This window comes from Triticum dicoccoides, chromosome 5B (genome assembly GCF_002162155.2).
Source record: "Triticum dicoccoides isolate Atlit2015 ecotype Zavitan chromosome 5B, WEW_v2.0, whole genome shotgun sequence".
Taxonomy (NCBI): Eukaryota; Viridiplantae; Streptophyta; class Magnoliopsida; order Poales; family Poaceae; genus Triticum; species Triticum dicoccoides.
In genome coordinates this window covers 243,217,429-243,236,952 of record NC_041389.1, presented here as the reverse complement: position 1 = coordinate 243,236,952, position 19,524 = coordinate 243,217,429, and positions in this window count along the sequence as shown.

The window sequence follows — 19,524 nt, the reverse complement described above, 5'->3', positions numbered from 1 at the left end:
TTCTATCTTTGCTTGCTAGTTGCTTCGTTCTATTGCTATGTTGCGCTACCTATCACTTGTTTACCATGCCTCCCATATTGCCATGTCAGCCTCTAACCTTTTCACCCTTCCTAGCAAACCGTTGCTTGGCTATGTTACCGCTTTGTTCAGCCCCTCTTATAGCGTTGTTAGTTGCAGGTGAAGTTGAAGATTGCTCCATGGTGGATAGGATTATGGTTGAGATATCACAATATCTCTTATTTAATTAATGCATCTATATACTTGGTAAAGGGTGGAAGGCGCGGCCTTATGCCTGGTGTTTTGTTCCACTCTTGCCGCCCTAGTTTTCCGTATACCGGTGTTATGTTTCTTGATTTTGCGTTCCTTACGCGGTTGGGTGATTTATGGGACCCCCTTAACAGTTCGCTTTAAATAAAACTCCTCCAGCAAGGCCTAACCTTGGTTTTACCATTTGTCACCTAAACCTTTTTCACTTGGGTTCTGCAGACTCAAGGGTCATCTTTATTTTACCCCCCGGGCCAGTGCTCCTCTGAGTGTTGGTCCAAAGTAGAGCACCGTGCGGGAACATTCCTTGGCAACTTGGGTTATGTCGGTACCTGTACGCTTCGCTTATCCGGTGTGCCCTGAGAACGAGATATGTGCAGCTCCTATCGGGATTTGTCGGCACATTGGGCGGCTTTGCTGGTCTTGTTTTACCATTGTCGAAATGTCTTGTAAACCGGGATTCCGAGACTGATCGGGTCTTCCCGGGAGAAGGAATATCCTTTGTTGACCGTGAGAGCTTGTGATGGGCTAAGTTGGGACACCCCTGCAGGGTATAAACTTTCGAGAGCCGTGCCCGCGTTATGTGGCAGATGGGAATTTGTTAATGTCCGGTTGTAGAGAACTTGACATTTGACTTAATTAAAATGCATCAACCGCGTGTGTAGCCGTGATGGTCTCTTTTCGGCGGAGTCCGGAAAGTGAACACGGTTTTGGGGTTATGTATGAACGTAAGTAGTCTTCAGGATCACTTCTTGATCACTTCTAGCTTCTCGACCGTTCCGTTGCTTCTCTTCTCGCTCTTACTTGTGTATGTTAGCCACCATATTTGTTTAGTGCTTGCTGCAACTCCACCTCATTACCACTTCCTACCCATAAGCTTAAATAGTCTTGATCTCGCGGGTTTTGAGATTGCTGAGTCCTCGTGACTCACCAGATACTATCACAACAGTTGCAGGTGCCGATGGTACCAGTGCAGGTGATGCAACTGAGCTCAGATGGGAGCTCAACGAAGATCTTGGTCTTTGCTATGTTTCATTTTATGTTGATCAGTAGTGGAGCCCAGTTGGGACGATCGGGGATCTAGCAGTTGGGTTATCTTCTTTTCTTTTGGCTTCGTCCGTAGTCGGACTATGTGTGTACTCTGAATGATGTATGAATTATATGTTCATTGTGTGAAGTGGCGATTGTAAGCCAACTCTTTATCCCAGTCTTGTTAATTACATGGGATTGTGTGAAGATGACCCTTCTTGTGACAAAACCACAATGCGGTTATGCCTCTAAGTCGTGCTTCGACACGTGGGAGATATAGCCGCATCATGGGTGTAACAAGTTGGTATCAGAGCCTCGACCGACCATAGGAGCCCCCTTGATTGTTGGCCGTTGTTGAGTCTAGAAAAAAACTATTTTGAGTCTTAGGATTATATATATCGGAGAGTAGGATTCTTTTTACTCCTCAGCCCCCTTCATCGCTCTGGTGAGGACTCCGGACGTAGATGTTTTGTCTTTCCTCGCCTCAGATTTCACTAATTTGTTTTAGGTTCACGCGGGTATCTTGGGATTGTTCCGATATTCTTATGACGAGAACATTGTTCTTGGTGCCTCGTGACATTTAGGGGTTGTGGCAGTGTCCCGGGGAGTTGAGCTCCGAGGTGTTGTCGTCATAATTTTATCGTTGCAGTTCTGGAATACCTGAGTTTTGCCGACATCGAAAATCTCTTTTATGCAGTTGTTGGTGAGATAACCTCGATGCCACTCAATACTGGGGAGTTCGGGAGTATTGCCATAACTCGTATAACGGATGCTTTTCGAAGGTTGAGGTACACGATTTCCGAAGGTTTCTTGGTTATGTGTTGACGGATGGATACAGCTTGGATGTAGGGATTGTTAGTTTTGGGTGAGATATATATTGCTTCCCCTGTATCCCCAACACTAGATTGCATAACCAGAAAGTTTCGGGAGTTTTATAGGTGGGAATTCAAGTAGCTCTAGTTTTTTTCTTCTTTCCGACAGATGCATGATATGAGATTGGGGTTCGACGTCTAGTGGTCCGCCTATCCATGGTCGTTTTTACAGTGGTCTCGTTGTGTCTTAAAGAGCCCTTGGCTATGCTGGTTCGGGGACACTTCGTATGTCATGTGCACTGCCTTGTACATGATAGTGTTGTATGATCGAGCCCGTGTGGGCCCCACCACGAAAACTTCAGACGAAATCTCTATCATATGTTTGTTCCGGCTTATTCTGCAAGCCAAATCCTTTGTTTTGTTTTATTTGTGGTATTCTAGTTGCTTCGAAGTCAAGTGTTGATCCATACCTTTCCTAAATGGTGTTCTCATATTTCTATGGGAGTGCTAATGCTTCGTGATCATTGAGGTTGTCATGTTAATTCTTCTCCAACCAGCGTGCCTCTCTTCAAGTGGATCTGATCATTTCAACATTCGCAAGATCAATTCTAAGTTTTCTCAATGGTGTTTGTTTCATTCGTCCCAAGTTGTCTTTGTTTTCCCACCCTCCCACCCTTTTTCTTCAAAGACTCAGATTTCTTAATCGGGTATCCATTTTATTGATGGCAAGAAGATACTAACGGAGCTACAAGTTTATTACTCTTCGTCTCTTTTCTTCTCCGGTGGTTTAATTTCAAGTTTCGGTGTTGATCATATCTCTTCCTTTTGTTTCACATATCTTCCCATGTGAATTTCTTATCCAAGGCTCTCTTATTCATTCACCTCTCCCAGTTCATATCCGGAGTGTTGAAGATATCTCGGAAGATTCATGTTTTCATTCTCTATCCGTTCAAGTTATTTTGAGGCTGTTATCTCATTCAAGTCATTTAAATTAACCGGTGCAATCCCCCCTTTCAATCAATCGTTCAATGGTGTATCTTTTGGGTGGGCCCTATCCCACAGGTCTTTTTCCAGGATCTTACCTAACTCTTCTAATTTTCCGATGCCATTCCCAAATTCTTTTCGAAGTTTGACGTAAGAATGAATTTCATCAGTCAGATGTTTTCCAAGACCGATTTTAAATTATTATTTTTATTGTTGGCTCAACCTCTTTGTTTTTCATTCTCCCGGAGTATCTCAACAACTCATGGTGGTGTTTCTCATCGTCATTCTCAACATGTGAAGACCGAAGAAGAGTTCCTCTTAAATCCTTACCCATTCTTCCAAAGATGCGTAGTTCAAGCTTGATGCCATCCTCTCATAATTGTTTTCGATTGTGAGAATTATTTTCACCAATCCGATGCATTTCAGGAGTATCTTTCCTTTCTCGATCATTTGAAGGCCATCATTTATGAATACTACTCAGTCTCAGCTTTCAGCTCTCGTTCTCGAATTCTTCCGGTGCATCGTTCTAGTCAGCTCGTGATCTCTTTGTTCCCATGTATCTAAATCCCCTCAAGTATCTTTATTCATTTTCCAATTCTTCTCGTGAATTGTGCCTTTGCTACTTTCATTTTCAATCCTTATGGTGGTTCTTTCAACATTCCTCTTCCTTGGTTACCATATCATTTCATTCATTATTTCCAATCCCGCCGGTGGTTCCATCAATACCTTCTCAAGCTTGCGCTATATCTCTTTTGATCCTTTCAACGGGAATAAGTAGTATGCCAAATTCATTGCTTGTCATCAATTTAATTTGATGGAGGATAAGCATACAATAAATCTTATTCTTATTTCCTCGAGGTGATTCAATTCTTTTCTTCCAAAGATTGTTCATGATGAAGTAATTCTCGGTTCCAAGTTGTTCATCTTTTTTTTTCGGAGTTCCAAGTTTTCTCGGTTATCTCATCGCGAAGCTCCATCTAAATCATTGCAAAGCTTCACCTTGTGTTTTCAACTTCTCTTTCTTTCTATCATACTTTTATTACCGGAGTTCTTCATGGAGTTTCTTCATGGTGGTTCATCAAGGATTCAATTCATTCTCGAAGCGTTCTCAAGATTCTTGTTGGAAGAGCTCAAGTATTCTTCATCTTGCATTCCAAAGTGCAATTCTTTCTACCTTATCTTTTGAGGTGGTGTTATGTCACTCTTGACAATTTCCCTTCATGTTTCATGATTCACATGTTGTCAAGAATGAGGTAGTTTAAATCCATTAATCTCTTCATTGGAGTTATCTTGTGTCATATTTCACCTGAGTCTTTCCTAAGGAATGTTGCTATTGTGGTGTTTATCAATGATCCAAGTTATCTCTCTATCATCTTGGTGGAAGAAATTTTTCATCTCGTCGGTGTTATCAATTATATTATTTGTTTCCGTAGTGGCAGAATTTCGCCTCAATTTTGAGAAGTTTTTCCATAAGCCCACTACAAGCTTATTCGTTTCGTTGTTGGTTTTCCAACAACTCAGTTATAACCTTCTTGGAAGGGTGCTTTCCAAGCTCATTTGTGGTAGAAGTTGGCATTTTCTTCTTCATTCTGTTATTCCAATGATCTATCTTCTATTCTTTCTTCCGGAGGCATTGCGATGCTGTTCTCTTCACTCATCATCTCGAATTGTGAGGACTGTGTTCTCTTCGTTATCCATGTAATCGGAGTGTCGCGCCCTCTTTTCAAGTTCTCCCCATTTTGTCAAGTTTTACCTCCCTTCTCAACCGGAGTATTGTGTCATCTCTTCAAGCTCTTTTCATCTTATCAAGTTTTCCTTCTTCTTTCAGTCGGAGTGCTGCCCAAATTATATCATTCTTATTCTTTCTCTATCTTGTTTTAACCAAAGTAGTTCCAATATCTATCTTGTCACTTAACCTCTTGGTTCTTGTCATATCCCTTGTTCCTCTTTGCTAACGGAGTGTTTGCAATCCCGCTCATCCCCTTTATATTCTTTCTTTCGATTTGTTCAACCTCTCGAGATTCTTTGGTTTCACTCTTTTGTCGAAGAAGCAACTTACTTTTACCTCCTCTCTTCCTCTTCTGTTTCTCCGGTGCCATCCTAGATCTCGGGACGAGATCCTCTTGTAGTGGTGGAGTGTTGTGACGCCCCGAGACTGACGCTTCAGAAGACTTCCATATTTTCGTGATCACCGTGTGTTTCTTTTGTGCTTCCTCTTTTATTTTTTGCTTTGCATCATGTCATCATGCCATCATGTCATTAATCTTTGCATCTCAACTCAACTAATAAATTGCATAGATGGTTGATCTATTTAAATCGAGGGAAGGGTGACTTCTCTTTAACACATTTGCATTATTCTTCAACTCTTCTTTTATCCGACTCAACCTTCTATCCTGCCTTTTCGACCTTTTAGTAAAATTGAGTTGCAAATTTACTTCTCCATAAATGTTCCAAATCTGCCCATAAATCACATCTGGTGTGTAGGGTCACCCCCCTATAATTTCAACCCATTTGGAATTCATTCGAATGGGTTTCGAAATTCAACCTTGTCTGAGTTAAATTCAACAGGTGTGGATTTTACTCCCTCTAAAAATCCTCAGTCTATTTTTGTCAAATTCCTCACATTTTTGTGAGTCCGGGAAAATAATCCCCATGTTCAACTTCCTTCTCAAACCCTCTCTTTCTCTTTCTTCTCTCTAATTCTTTTCTACTTAAGAGAGAGAGAGATCCAGCGCAGCCCAACTCCTCCTGGCCTTTTCCCCTCTTCACCGAGATGGCCCAAGGCCTAGCCGCCCCACCTATACCTAAACCCTAGTCCTCGCTTAGCCCGATCCCCATTCTCTCGATCCCCTCCCTCTAGCGCCACCACAGGGGAGGAGCCCCTCGTACCAGTGCCCGATCCCCATCGCCTCCTCATGTCCCTTGCCGCGCAGTGCCCGATCTCCTCGCTGCTGTTTCTGCCATGGCGCCACAGGAGTCCCGCACCCGACCCCCTCACCGAGGCCATGGCCGCCGCCGCATCTTCTTCCCCTCCTCGCCATCGCCGCCCTGGCGACCGCCGCCCCAACGCCCCTCCATCCAACGCCTCCCCTTCTCCTGCTCCTCTGTGACACCCTGCTGCCGGCCAAGTCCCGGCCTCCAACGCCAGGATCAGCCCCGAGCTGCTGCGCCGCTCCAACGACCCCATCATCGCACCCTCCCCGACCTCTTTCTGGCAGGATCCTCTCCGTCGCCGTGGTTCTCGGCGCCCCGGACCTCCCCTGCTTCGCTAAGTTCATCGCTGTCGAGCCCCTACCTCGGCCTCGCGACCCCGCGCCTCCCTCCTGCAGCACCCGCAAGCCACTAGGAGGCGTGCTCCTTGTGATGCACATGAGCTCCTACAGTCTCGTCAGTTGCCTCCCTGCCACCTTCACGCCCGGATCCGTCCGGATCGAGTCAGCCCGCCGCCACCATCGCGCCTTCCGACATCGTCCAGATCTCGTGCCCCTACCGCCATGTTGATTCCTCAAGCTGTCCCTGTTGGCCTCGGCTTCAAGACCTTGCTGCCCCTTTTTGTTGTTGCCAATTTCCTAGATCGAGGGACCCCAAGACCGCCAAGGACACCTTCGATTCACCAAGTACCGCACCGGACGTCTACGACCGTGTACAACTACTAGCGCCAAGTACCATGACTACAGCCGATGCCCCGAGGACACCGAGTACGACTACACACGACGATGCATCAAGTTCCACCACCGTCGACTCCATGGACGTCAAGTTCCTCTATGACCCTGTGTACGACTATGTGGATTCACCAAGTACCCCTTCAGATACGCCAAGTTCGACTACATGGATACAACAAGTTCCTCTCCAGACATGTACAACTACCGTTGCCAAGATCGCGAGTACCTCGTCGCCGTGAACGACTACTTCCACGACGTCCGTGAACCACTACTTCCACTACCATCGCGAGAACGACTACTTCCACTACGGCCCGTGTACCACTACTTCCCTCGACGAACTCGATCCGCCCCGAAAACACACGCTTCAAAGGTACAACGACGAGATGATGACCTGTGGACGAACGCATGTTGTATGAGTTGAACCGTATGTTTGCACTGTGCACGTTCCTCCTTGTTTGCCATGTCGCCATCCCGTGGGAACCCGGAATCCGGCATCACCCCACCATCCTTGCATGACACACTCACGCCCTTTTCCTTTTGCACCGGTATCTCCGTGAGCTACCGGAACCGATATGTTGCCGTGGCATCATTTTCGGTTTCGTTGCCGTGGCACCCGTTTCGTTCCGCCATGGTGACCAAATGCTTCATAACATGCTCATGTCAACATTTTCATAAAATTGCATAAAACTTGTATATGTCATCCGCATCATGATAACAACATTTAAAATGTTTAAAATTGTTGTTGCATTAAATTGCTAAATAACATGAGGATTTACCGGAATTGTTGTTTGTGTTTCCGGCCTCAACTTGCTTAAATAGGTAGTTTAATTATGCTTCACCTCTTGCCATGTTAATTAACATTTAATAATTGTTGAGTATCTTAACCGAGAGTAAACTAAAATAATTCGATGTGGTGTTCCGTCAATATGCAACTCGTTGCATATTGAGCTCCACTTAATTTGTAGTATTGTTTGTTGCACTTTGCCATGCCATGCCTCTTTAAACCGGTCATGCATCATACTTGTTTGTGCATCATGCCATGTTTATGCTTGTGTGTTTACCATGTTGTTGCTTCTTTCTGGTTTGCTTCTCTCGTTAGCTTCGGTTTCGTTCCGGAGTTGTGAGGATTTGTCGACTATGTCCGTTTGTCTTCTTCATGGACTCGTTCTTCTTCCTTGCGGGATTTGAGGCAAGATGACCATTACCCTCGATATCACTTCTGTCTTTGCTTGCTAGTTGCTTCGTTCTATTGCTATGTTGCGCTACCTATCACTTGTTTACCATGCCTCCCATATTGCCATGTCAGCCTCTAACCTTTTCACCCTTCCTAGCAAACCGTTGCTTGGCTATGTAACCGCTTTGTTCAGCCCCTCTTATAGCGTTGTTAGTTGCAGGTGAAGTTGAAGATTGCTCCATGGTGGACAGGATTATGGTTGAGATATCACAATATCTCTTATTTAATTAATGCATCTATATACTTGGTAAAGGGTGGAAGGCTCGACCTTATGCCTGGTGTTTTGTTCCACTCTTACCGCCCTAGTTTTCCGTATACCGGTGTTATGTTTCGTGATTTTGCGTTCCTTACGCGGTTGGGTGATTTATGGGACCCCCTTGACAGTTCGCTTTGAATAAAACTCCTCCAACAAGGCCCAACCTTGGTTTTACCATTTGTCACCTAAGCCTTTTTCACTTGGGTTCTGCAGACTCAAGGGTAATCTTTATTTTACCCCCTGAGCCAGTGCTCCTCTAAGTGTTGGTCCAAACTAGAGCACCGTGCGGGACCATTCCTTGGCAATTTGGGTTATGTCAGTACCTGTACGCTTCGCTTATCTGGTGTGCCCTGAGAATGAGATATGTGCAGCTCCTATCGGGATTTGTCGGCACATTGGGCGGCTTTGCTGGTCTTGTTTTACCATTGTCGAAATGTCTTGTAAACCGGGATTCCGAGACTGATCGGGTCTTCCCGGGAGAAGGAATATCCTTCGTTGACCGTGAGAGCTTGTGATGGGCTAAGTTGGGACACCCCTGCAGGGTATAAACTTTCGAGAGCCGTGCCCGCGGTTATGTGGCAGATGGGAATTTGTTAATGTCCGGTTGTAGAGAACTTGACACTGGACTTAATTAAAATGCATCAACCGCGTGTGTAGCCGTGATGGTCTCTTTTTGGCGGCGTCCGGGAAGTGAACACGGTTTTTGGGTTATGTATGAACGTAAGTAGTCTTCAGGATCACTTCTTGATCACTTCTAGCTTCTCGACCATTCCTTTGCTTCTCTTCTCGCTCTTACTTGTGTATGTTAGCCACCATATTTGTTTAGTGCTTGCTGCAACTCCACCTCATTACCACTTCCTACCCATAAGCTTAAATAGTCTTGATCTCGCGGGTTTTGAGATTGCTGAGTCCTCGTGACTCACCAGATACTATCACAACAGTTGCAGGTGCCGATGATACCAGTGCAGGTGATGCAACTGAGCTCAGATGGGAGCTCAACGAAGATCTTGGTCTTTGCTATGTTTCGTTTTATGTTGATCAGTAGTGGAGCCCAGTTGGGATGATCGGGGATCTAGCAGTTGGGTTATCTTCTTTTCTTTTGGCTTCGTCCGTAGTCGGACTATGTGTGTACTCTGAATGATGTATGAATTATATGTTCATTGTGTGAAGTGGCGATTGTAAGCCAACTCTTTATCCCAGTCTTGTTCATTACATGGGATTGTGTGAAGATGACCCTTCTTGCGACAAAACCACAATGCGGTTATGCATCTAAGTCGTGCTTCGACACGTGGGAGATATAGCCGCATCGTGGGTGTTACACAACACCTCTGTGTCATCCGCAGGCCAAGGAGTAGTGGCCGTCGGGAGTGAGTTCATCGCTGAATCACTCAAGGACACATCCGAAGATGGTACCTCGGGATGAACCCTGGTCGCACTCCATATATGTTCGGTGTTATAACAAGACTATGAAGCAAAGTCGCACTAAAGTACAATAGAGTGCGGATACTTATGATCTTACTAGGGGCTTCCCCCTGGGCAGCCACTCCTCCTCGCTATAGGCAGTAGTGGTGGAGTAGTCCGGAAGGGACGCCTTTCCCTTCTTGGGCGTCCTAGCCTCCCCCTCCGGGGCAGCTTTCCTCTTCTTCTCCTCCCCAGTGCGGGGCGGCAGAGTTTCTTCATGTTTCCCCCCGCCTCCGCGGGAGGAATCCTCCTCGTCATCTTCGGACGACGAGGGTATGACGGCCTTGCGCCGGGGACCCTTCCCAGTCCCCTGGGTCGCCTTCCTAGGTCCCTCGTCCTCTCCGGATGGGGCGGCCTTTTCCTCTTCCTCCTCCTCTTCGGGGGAGGAGTGTGCCTCATCGTCTTCGGACGAGGCGTCCGGTACGACCTTACGCCAGAGACCCTTCCTGATCCCCGGGGCCTTCTTTTCGGCCTTCTTTTCCGGCGCCTTATAGGGCGCCAGAACTAGCATCTCCGCCAGGAGAGCATCTACTGGGCCTTCTGGCAGTGGAGCCGGACAGTCAATCCGCTCTGCCGTCTCCACATACTCCTGATCAAATACACACAATGACTTAAGATTCCCTCATGAGTACGTTGGGAAAATCTACATCCGGTGGTAGTCAGAAAACTCACCGAACGGGGGAGCCGTGTGGCGTGAAGTACGCGGTCCTCGGATGTGGGAGGAGGTATTTCGGAGGCCTTGAACAATGCCTTCCATACGCCCTTGTGCGTCATGCCGTAGAGCTTTTGAAGCATCTAGTGTTCGGCCGAGACGAACTCCCACAGATTAAAAGCCCGCCTTTGGCACGGAAGAATCCGGCGGACAAGCATGACTTGGACCACGTTGACAACCTTGATTTTCTTGTCCTTCATATTCTTGATGCAGTTTTGGAGTCTGCTCAGCTCCGCGGGCTCGCCCCACGCCAGGCCCTTCTTTTCCCAGGAGGTGAGCCGCATGAGGATTCCGGATCGGAACTCGGGGGCCGCCGCCCAGTTGGCGTCGCGTGGCTCGGTGATGTAGAACCACCCCGATTGCCACCCTTTCACGGTCTCCGCAAAGGAGCCGTCAAGCCAGGTAACGTTGGGAATCTTGCCCACCATGGCGCCTCCGCACTTCGCTTGTTGGCCGCTCACGATCTTCGGCTTCACGCAGAAGATTCGTAGCCACAAGCCGAAGTGCGGCTTGATGCGGAGGAAGGCCTCGCACACGATGATAAACACCGAGATGTTGAGGACGAAATTTGAGGCTAGATCATCGAAATCTAGCCTGTAGTAGAACATGAGCCCGCGGATGAAGGGATGAAGTGGAAATCCCAGTCCACGGACGAAGTGGGCGAGAAATACGACCCTCTTGTGGGGTTCCAGAGTTGGAGTGATCTGCCCTTCGTCCGGTAGCCGGTGCGCAATATCTGCGGCCAAGTATCCGGCCGCCCGGAGCATCGCAATATGCTCCTCCTTCACGGTGGAGGCCACCCACTTGCCTCCTGCTCCGGACATGTTTGGTTGTGCGGAGAAAGCGTGAACCAGGGTGCTGGAGCTCGAGGGTGTGGGAATGGATAAGCAGAGGAGGAGGAAGGCGTGGGTGAAAATGGGGAATCCTTATCCCTTTATAGAGGCGACGAGAACGGTGCACTTCCCCACTTTCCCATTGAGAATCGCTTATTTCCCAAGCGCCATGATTGATTGTGCGGTTGGGTTACCCGTACCCGTATTGATGGAAATCCCGTAATAAGGGGACATGATCTCTGCTGTGACAAGACATGCCAAGGAAACCGCCTCGCAATATGCGCTATGGCTAGTTGTGGGAAAACGGTTTGAATAATGACCCGACCGTAGTGTCATGTCACTTTGTCTAAAGTTGTTAGCAGATTATATCTGTTAAATATCATTCTCTCTACGGTGGTGTATGAAGATCATCTTGCAGATCCGGACACGATCCAAGTGTAATTATTTTGGAGTATTCGGAGAAGGAACCCGCCTTGCAATGCCGAAGACAAACTGCACGCCGGACTCATCGTCATTGAAGCCTGGTTCAGGGGCTACTGAGGGAGTCCTGGATTAGGGGGTATCCAGACAGTCGGACTATATACTTTGGCTAGACTATTGGACCGTGACGATACAAGACTCAAGACTTCGTCCCGTGTCCGGATGGGACTCTCCTTTGCGTGGAAGGCAAGCTTGGCGATCCGGAAATTATATTTCCTTCTTTGTAACCGACTCCATGTAAACCCTAGCCCTCTCCGGTGTCTATACAAACCGGAGGGTTTAGTCCTTAGGGGCACAATCATAATCATCATAGGCTAGCTTCTAGGGTTTAGCCTCTATGATCTCGTGGTAGATCAACTCTTGTAATACTCGTATCATCAATATCAATCAAGGAGGAACTAGGGGTTTACCTCCATCGAGAGGGCCCGAACCTGGGTAAAACATCGTGTCCCTTGCCTCCTGTTACCATCAGCCTTAGACGCACAGATCAGGACCCCCTACCCGAGATCCGCCGGATTTGACACCGACAGGCGGGACTTGTTAATTGGGTGCTGTTGTCAGTGATAACTCTGGCGGGTACTCCGAAATGGCACACCAATCCTTTCAAGAACTTGGTAGCTAATTGTGCGGTTACTGAGGGAGTCCTGGATTAAGGGGTCCTCGGACGGCCGGACTATGTAGCGTGGGCCGGACTGTTGGGCCGTGAAGATACAAGACAAAAGACTCTCTCCACTACTAGGGAAAAGCCTAGCAGCAGCGCGGGTTTTGGGCCTATCAGTAGCGCGGGCAGGAGCGCTACTGATAAGGCGCTACAGCTAATGCTTAGTAATAGCGCGCCTGGACCCACGCTACTGCTAAATTGACTTAGTAGTAGCGCTTCTTCAGAACAGCGCTACTGGTAATTAGTAGTAGCGCTTCTCCTCTCCCGCGCTACTACTATTATTTAGTATTTTATTTCTTTTCTATTTCATGTTGTATTCATACACGTTTACACAAGTTTTCATACAACAGGAATTTAGAGGTTGTTTTTACATCATAATGCATTATTACATCATGGGGTGAAAGAACCGTGGACTAGTTTCATGTGGATGTCCATCCACTTGAAACTAATCCGCGGTTCTTTCACCCAATGATATAATAATAATATCATCATCATCATCATATCATTAACAACTTATCATCATAATACATCATTGTCATATAACACATCCTCAAGATCATCATTTTCATCATTGACATCACATAACACCTCCTCAAGATCATCATTATCAACTCTAACACATTACCACATAATAAACATATTGTACCTCATAGGACCTATGACATTCGATTAAGACCTACTACATTTTCTAAGGTAAAATAGCAAAAAACAAGATAGCCCCTGACTCTCCATTATGGAGAATGGAGATTAGCCTGTCTCCAATTCTTGCCTTTCGCTGAATGTTACTTCCAAGAACCTCCTTGCGAATGTCCATACATTTCTTCCATTCTTTGATGAACATGTGTTCACGGGTTTTAGAAATCCGATATGCACAGGTGAGCTCTGTAGATTTACCTGGCAGTATGTTCAAAACTGAGAGGCGACCATGCAGAGACATCAGTTGATGCACACAATCCATCGGGAGTTTCTGTTGAAAAACATAATAATAACTTTGTAGTTAGCAATGATGTACTAGTTTTAGAAGTATGCAAAAGATGCACAGATGTCGTAATAGTAAAAAATCTTACCAAGGTATCTCCAGAGAAGTTACCGTGGTTCAACACATGCACTAGTGGCACGTATTCACCATAATTTGGAGGAGTTCGATAATAGTCATTGTAATTCTCAAGAAGAGTACAAAATGCGATCAGATGATTTTTCTCCTTATACGTTAATTCGGTGCCATCGGTGTAGTGGGTTTTATCTACCATCTTCCGCACATTCTTTGAAGAATCAAAATAAGCTGTCAATGGAAATAAGCTATCAACTATTTTGAAATAAACAATATAAATTAGTTAATAACTATGTTTGAGAAACTCACATAGCGGTACAATCGGAAGCGCATCAACAAGGACCCAAATGTCCATATTGTCTTCCTCGATGTCAGGATCACCAAGATCCATGGTGACAATCATACCCTCATAAAAACCATACATTTTGCAAAGTGCTTCCCAATTTTGGCAACCAAAATGGGTTACGCTCTGAGCATTGCATAGATTTACGTCAAAATCCATATCATGATGGGTCCGTAGGTGTATTTTCTTTGTTTCGAATTTTTCATGGTCTTCAAAACCCATCCTCTCCAAGACATAGCGTCTTGCATGGCATGGGATAAGCTAGTCGAATTCTAAAATATGAAAATTAGACGTTGAAATAGTTGAAGTCATGCTTAATTACGAAAAAAACACTTGTCGTTGTTGCGTACCGTTTCACAATCGAAGGTCTCCTCGAGCTTAATGCTGAAGCGCCAATCTTCGTCCAGCCGAACGAACCTGTCGCACATACCTCGATCGTTGTGGCACCAGCTACACTCCCCCGGGAGACTGTCATCGTCCGAGTACGACATTTCCTACAATCATAATTCAAAGATTAAACTTGTACATATTCTAGCACAAGTCATGCCAGAATTCACGAAAAAATCCGGCATGACCTTTGCTAAAAAAGGACATATCGAGCGCCTGAAATTTGCCGGAACGGAAATTAATCAACACTCCGGCAAAACATAGGCCACTCGGAGATGTAAACTCAACATGAACGGCCACTTGGGCAACCACATATCCTATTTGAGCAACAACACAAGATATACAAGGATATTTGGCTGGTCTCACCTCGATGTCGGAGGGGGTCGGTGACTGGGACGACGGCGGGGATGTCGGAGGGGGTCAGTGACGGGGACGACGGTGGTCACCTGAAACCATATAAGTTATCACTAATACATCCCGAATAATTGCTTAAACTAAAAAATAACAACAAATATGACATGTTCAACTAGTTTTATTAATTCAACTAGTTCTTACTAAATATAAACTTACTATAAATAGAAAAAAACTAGTTCTTTCTAAAAATAAAGTAGTTCAACTAGTTATATTAATTATCTTACTAAAAATACATTAGTTCTATTAATTGAACTAGTTCAACTAGTTTATTAATTTACTTACTAAACTATTTCAACTACAACTAAAGTAGTTCAACTACCACTACTACTACTAAAAATCTAGTACTAACTAAGCAACATCTAGTACTAGCTATGAACCCTAAATTAACATGTACTACTACTAAATCTAGTACTAACTAGTGGCAGGGGGTGGGGGCGACGGAGAGGTAGCTAGGGGCGGCGAGGTCGAGGGTGGTGGGAGGAGGGCTGCCGGCGGAGGAGGGAGGAGGGGCGGCCGTAGGCGGAGGGAGGAGGGTGGCGGCGGAGGAGGGAGGGGCGGCCGCAGGCGGAGGGAGGATGTGCGAGGAGGAGGGAGGAGGGACAGAAGGAGGGGAGTACCTCGGCGGCGGACGAACGAAGGCGGCGGCAGCGGCGACGCACGACGACGGATACGCGGGCGAGAGTGAGAGTGTGAGTGAGAGGGCCGGTCGTGCGCGTGGGGATAAGGTAGGGATAGTTGTAGCGCGTTTGCCAAAACGCGCTACAGCTAATCTGAATAGCAGTAGCGCTGTTTAGTGTAGTGCGCTACTGCTATAACTAGCGGGGGGGGGCGAGGTCATGGCAACTATAGCAGTAGCGCTGTATGCGGTGGACGCGCTACTGCTATTTTCTTGTCAGCAACGCGTTTTGATAGCACGCGCTGCTGCTAAATAGCAGTAGCGTGGTATTTTGAAGAGCGCTGCTGGTAAGATTCTGTGTATAGGCTTTTCCCTAGTAGTGCTCCCGTGTCTGGATGGGACTCTCCTTGGCGTGGAAGGCAAGCTTGGCGCCCGGATATGAAGATTCCTTTCTCTGTAACCGACTTTGTACAACCCTAGTCCCCTCCGGTGTCTATATAAACCGGAGGGCTTAGTCCGTAGAGGCAATCATAATCATACAGGCTAGACTTCTAGGGTTTTAGCCTTCACGATCTCGTGGTAGATCAACTCTTGTAATACTCATATTCATCAAGATCAATCAAGAAGGAAGTAGGGTATTACCTCCATAGAGAGGGCCCGAACCTGGGTAAATAACGTGTCCCCGGCCTCCTGTTACCATCAACCTTAGATGCACAGTTCGGGACCCCCTACCCGAGATCCGCCAGTTTTGACACCGACATTGGTGCTTTCATTGAGAGTTCCGCTGCATCGTCACCAAAAGGTTTGATGGCTCCGTCAATCATCTACAACAATGCAGTCCAGGGGAAGGTTTTCCTCCCCAGACAGATCTTCATATTCGGCGGCTTCGCACTGCGGGCCAACTCACTTGGCCATCTAGAGCAGATCGACAGCTACACCTCTGGACATCAGGTCAGGTTTGGAAGCTTGAATTATGTTGTCGATTCCACGGAGACTTGATCTTCGACGGATTCGAGCCCATGGCAGCCGCTCCCTGTCACCACGATGAACATGACCCAAATCTGTCATCGGACCATGCCCAACAGATAGCACCTGTAACTGCTCTGGCCCTGGATCCGGAGCAGATTGCGCCGTCCGAGGATGGGAAGCTCAACCCCGCCGTGGAAGATGCAGTCTCAGTGGTGTTAGAGCCGCACACAGATCCAACCTCGAGCTGGGCCTGTGTCACCGGAACCTCGGATTCGTCTCTGGCCATAGGTTCCGAACCGCGTGCATCCACGCTCATCGAACCTGATCAGGCGCCGATCGTTGAATTCAGCTCCGCGGACATCTTCTGGCACTCACCTTTAGGCGATGTGCTAAACTCATTAAAAGCCCTCTCCTTATCAGGGTACTCTCAGCCGAACTATATCCAGTTTGGATTGAAAGCTGATGACGGAGAATTCCGCTTCCCACCCACCACCCACTTCATAGCCACTGTCGAAGACTTAACCAACATGCTCGATTATAGCTACGAAGACATCAACGGTATGGACGACGATGCCGGAGAGGAGCAGGCACAAAAACCACCGCTTACAGGGCGCTGGACGGCCACCTCCTCGTATGACGTATACATGGTGGATACACCCGAAGAGAACAATGACGACTGTAAGCGTTCTGGGAACGGGGGTCCCCAGACTTGCGTGCCTGCGGCCTGCGACATGGCTCAAGTGGTGGCCTAGTACGACCCATCTTCATCAACTTAAGCTCAAGACCCTCGTGAGGGGCCAAGCCTCGCGGGGCAGACGACGCAAGGCTTCCTCGGGACGGGCCTCACCAGGCAGGCTCGCGAGGAGGCGGAGAGATCAAGGCAAGGGTACCTCGCGAGGTGCTCGTGACGCAAGCCATGACGATCGAGACCAGGCGGGCGACAGGCGGGCGCTGGCCTGCGCAGTGTTCTTGTTTCCTCCTTGGTGCAAAGGGGGCAAGCAGAGGCGCAGAGTACCGAGGCATCAGGCAAAGGTTACCATTTTGGTTCAACGAGACCAAGACCAGTAGAGCGGCAGGACGGAGGTCACCATGGAGCCCAAGACGGCGTTGTCGCCAGTGCCTTTGGCAGCCGAAGACCGACTTTAGTCAGGATAACTTGTACTAGATATTCCCCGTCAAAATGGCCGTTGTTGGCGCCCTTCCCGCTCAATATTTGGGAAGAGGACCAGGGCCTCTATATATAGAGATAGCCACCACAGTAGAGGGCATCGAGTTCTCATCAGATCCAGAAGCGATCGAACTCACCCAAGTAGTTCGCCGCACCAGCCCAAGAACACCTCTCGCGAGGCTGTTCTTCCCTTGTGCTGTTCATCATCAGCCCCTGAGGCAATCCACCACACAACACACTGGAGTAGGGTATTACACCACAACGGTGAACCGAACCAGTATAAATCTTGTGTCCCTTGTGTTGTTCATCGTGTAGCTTAGATTCTCAGCGAGGCGTTCGAGCGTGGATCGGTAGGGGAAAGATCTTCACGTGCACCCCAGAGTTTGAACCTTAAGGGTTTTGCCGAAACCCGATATCCGATAGTGACATTGAAAAGGATCCAGTCGAGGATAAGCCTCCTGAGATACAGCCAAAGCGTCAACGTCAGCGGCACCGCTCTAAACCACATCGTGGAAAAAACAGCAATACCGGCACAGGAGAAAATAATAGTCCGGACGATGCCGAAGACAATGAAGACCCCGTTGAGCCAACTTTCGAACAGGATGAACGGGAGGATGGGTGAGTCAGCCCTAAGGAACAGTCTGTTAATGAAGACTCGGAGGATAGTAATTATCTTCCATCCTCCGAGGATGAGGCGAGCCTCGGCGACGAAGACTTTATCATGCCTGAGGAGCCCATCAATCAGGAGCGCTTTAAGCGCCGGCTAATAGCCACTGCAAGGAGCCTGAAAAAGAAGCAACAACAGCTTCAAGCTGATCAAGATCTACTCAATGACAGATGGACTAATGTCCTGGCAACCGAGGAATACGGCCTCGAGCGCCCAACCAAAAGTAACTCGAAACGCAAATTGTTACCCCAATTCAATGACGAGGCGCTGGAGCCCGTCCTACCAGCGCATAATGCGGCTGACCGACCACCACGTGGCGGGACAATGCGGCAACTCAAGCCGAACAACAGCCCGTACTACCTCGACGTAAAAACAGAGACACAACAGCTCGGGGATACACATATGACCTGCGGCATGACCTGGAAAATAGAGCAGGTCAGACCAGATCGATCTATGGATCGCGGGGGCGTGCCCCGATGCGCGACGATGGCCATCTGGCTGGACGTGACCAACATAACCACGCCTGGGCCAAAAACCGCAGACGAACTCCATCCGAGTTACATCGCGACTTGGCTCGATATAGAGGCACCGCACACCCCCTCTGCTTCACTGATGAAGTAATGGAACATGAATTTCCGGAAGGGTTTAAACCCGTGAACATCGAATCATATGATGGGACAACAGACCCCGTGGTATGGATTGAGGATTTTCTCCTCCATATTCATATGGCCCGCGGTGATGATCTTCACGCCATCAAATACCTCCCACTAAAACTCAAGGGACCTACTCGGCACTGGTTGAATAGTTTGCCCAAAAACTCAATTGGCAGCTAGGAAGACTTGGAAGACGCCTTCCTCGTCAACTTCCAGGGTACATATGTCCGACCTCTGGATGGCGACGACTTAAGTCACATAGTTCAACAGCCCGGAGAGTCAGCCAGGAAATTCTGGACTAGGTTCTTAACTAAAAAGAACCAGATCGTCGACTGTCCAGACGCCGAAGCCCTAGCGGCCTTCAAACATAGCATCCGTGACGAATGGCTCATGCGACACCTCGGCCAAGAAAAGCCGAAGTCTATGGCAGCCCTCATGATGCTTATGACCCGCTTCTGCGCGGGCGAGGATAGCTGGCTAGCCCGTAGTAATAACAATACAAGCGAACCTGGCACTTCTGAAGCCAGAAATAGCAACGGCAAGCCCCGACGCAATACACACAAGCGTCGAAGCAACGGTGACAACACCGAGGACACGGCGGTTAACACCGGATTCAGTGGCTCTAAGACTGGTCAGCGGAAGAAGCCATATAAAAGAAACAATCTGGGCTCGTCCAGCTTGGACCGCATACTCGATCGTCCACGTCAAATCCACGGCACTCCTGATAAACCAGCCAATCATATCAACAGAGACTATTGGGTTTTTAAATAGACTAGCAAGTTAAATGTCGAGAACAAGGAGAAGGGGTCGCAAAGCAAGCACGATGACGAGGAGCCCCGGTCACCGAACACAGGGGGATAGAAGAAGC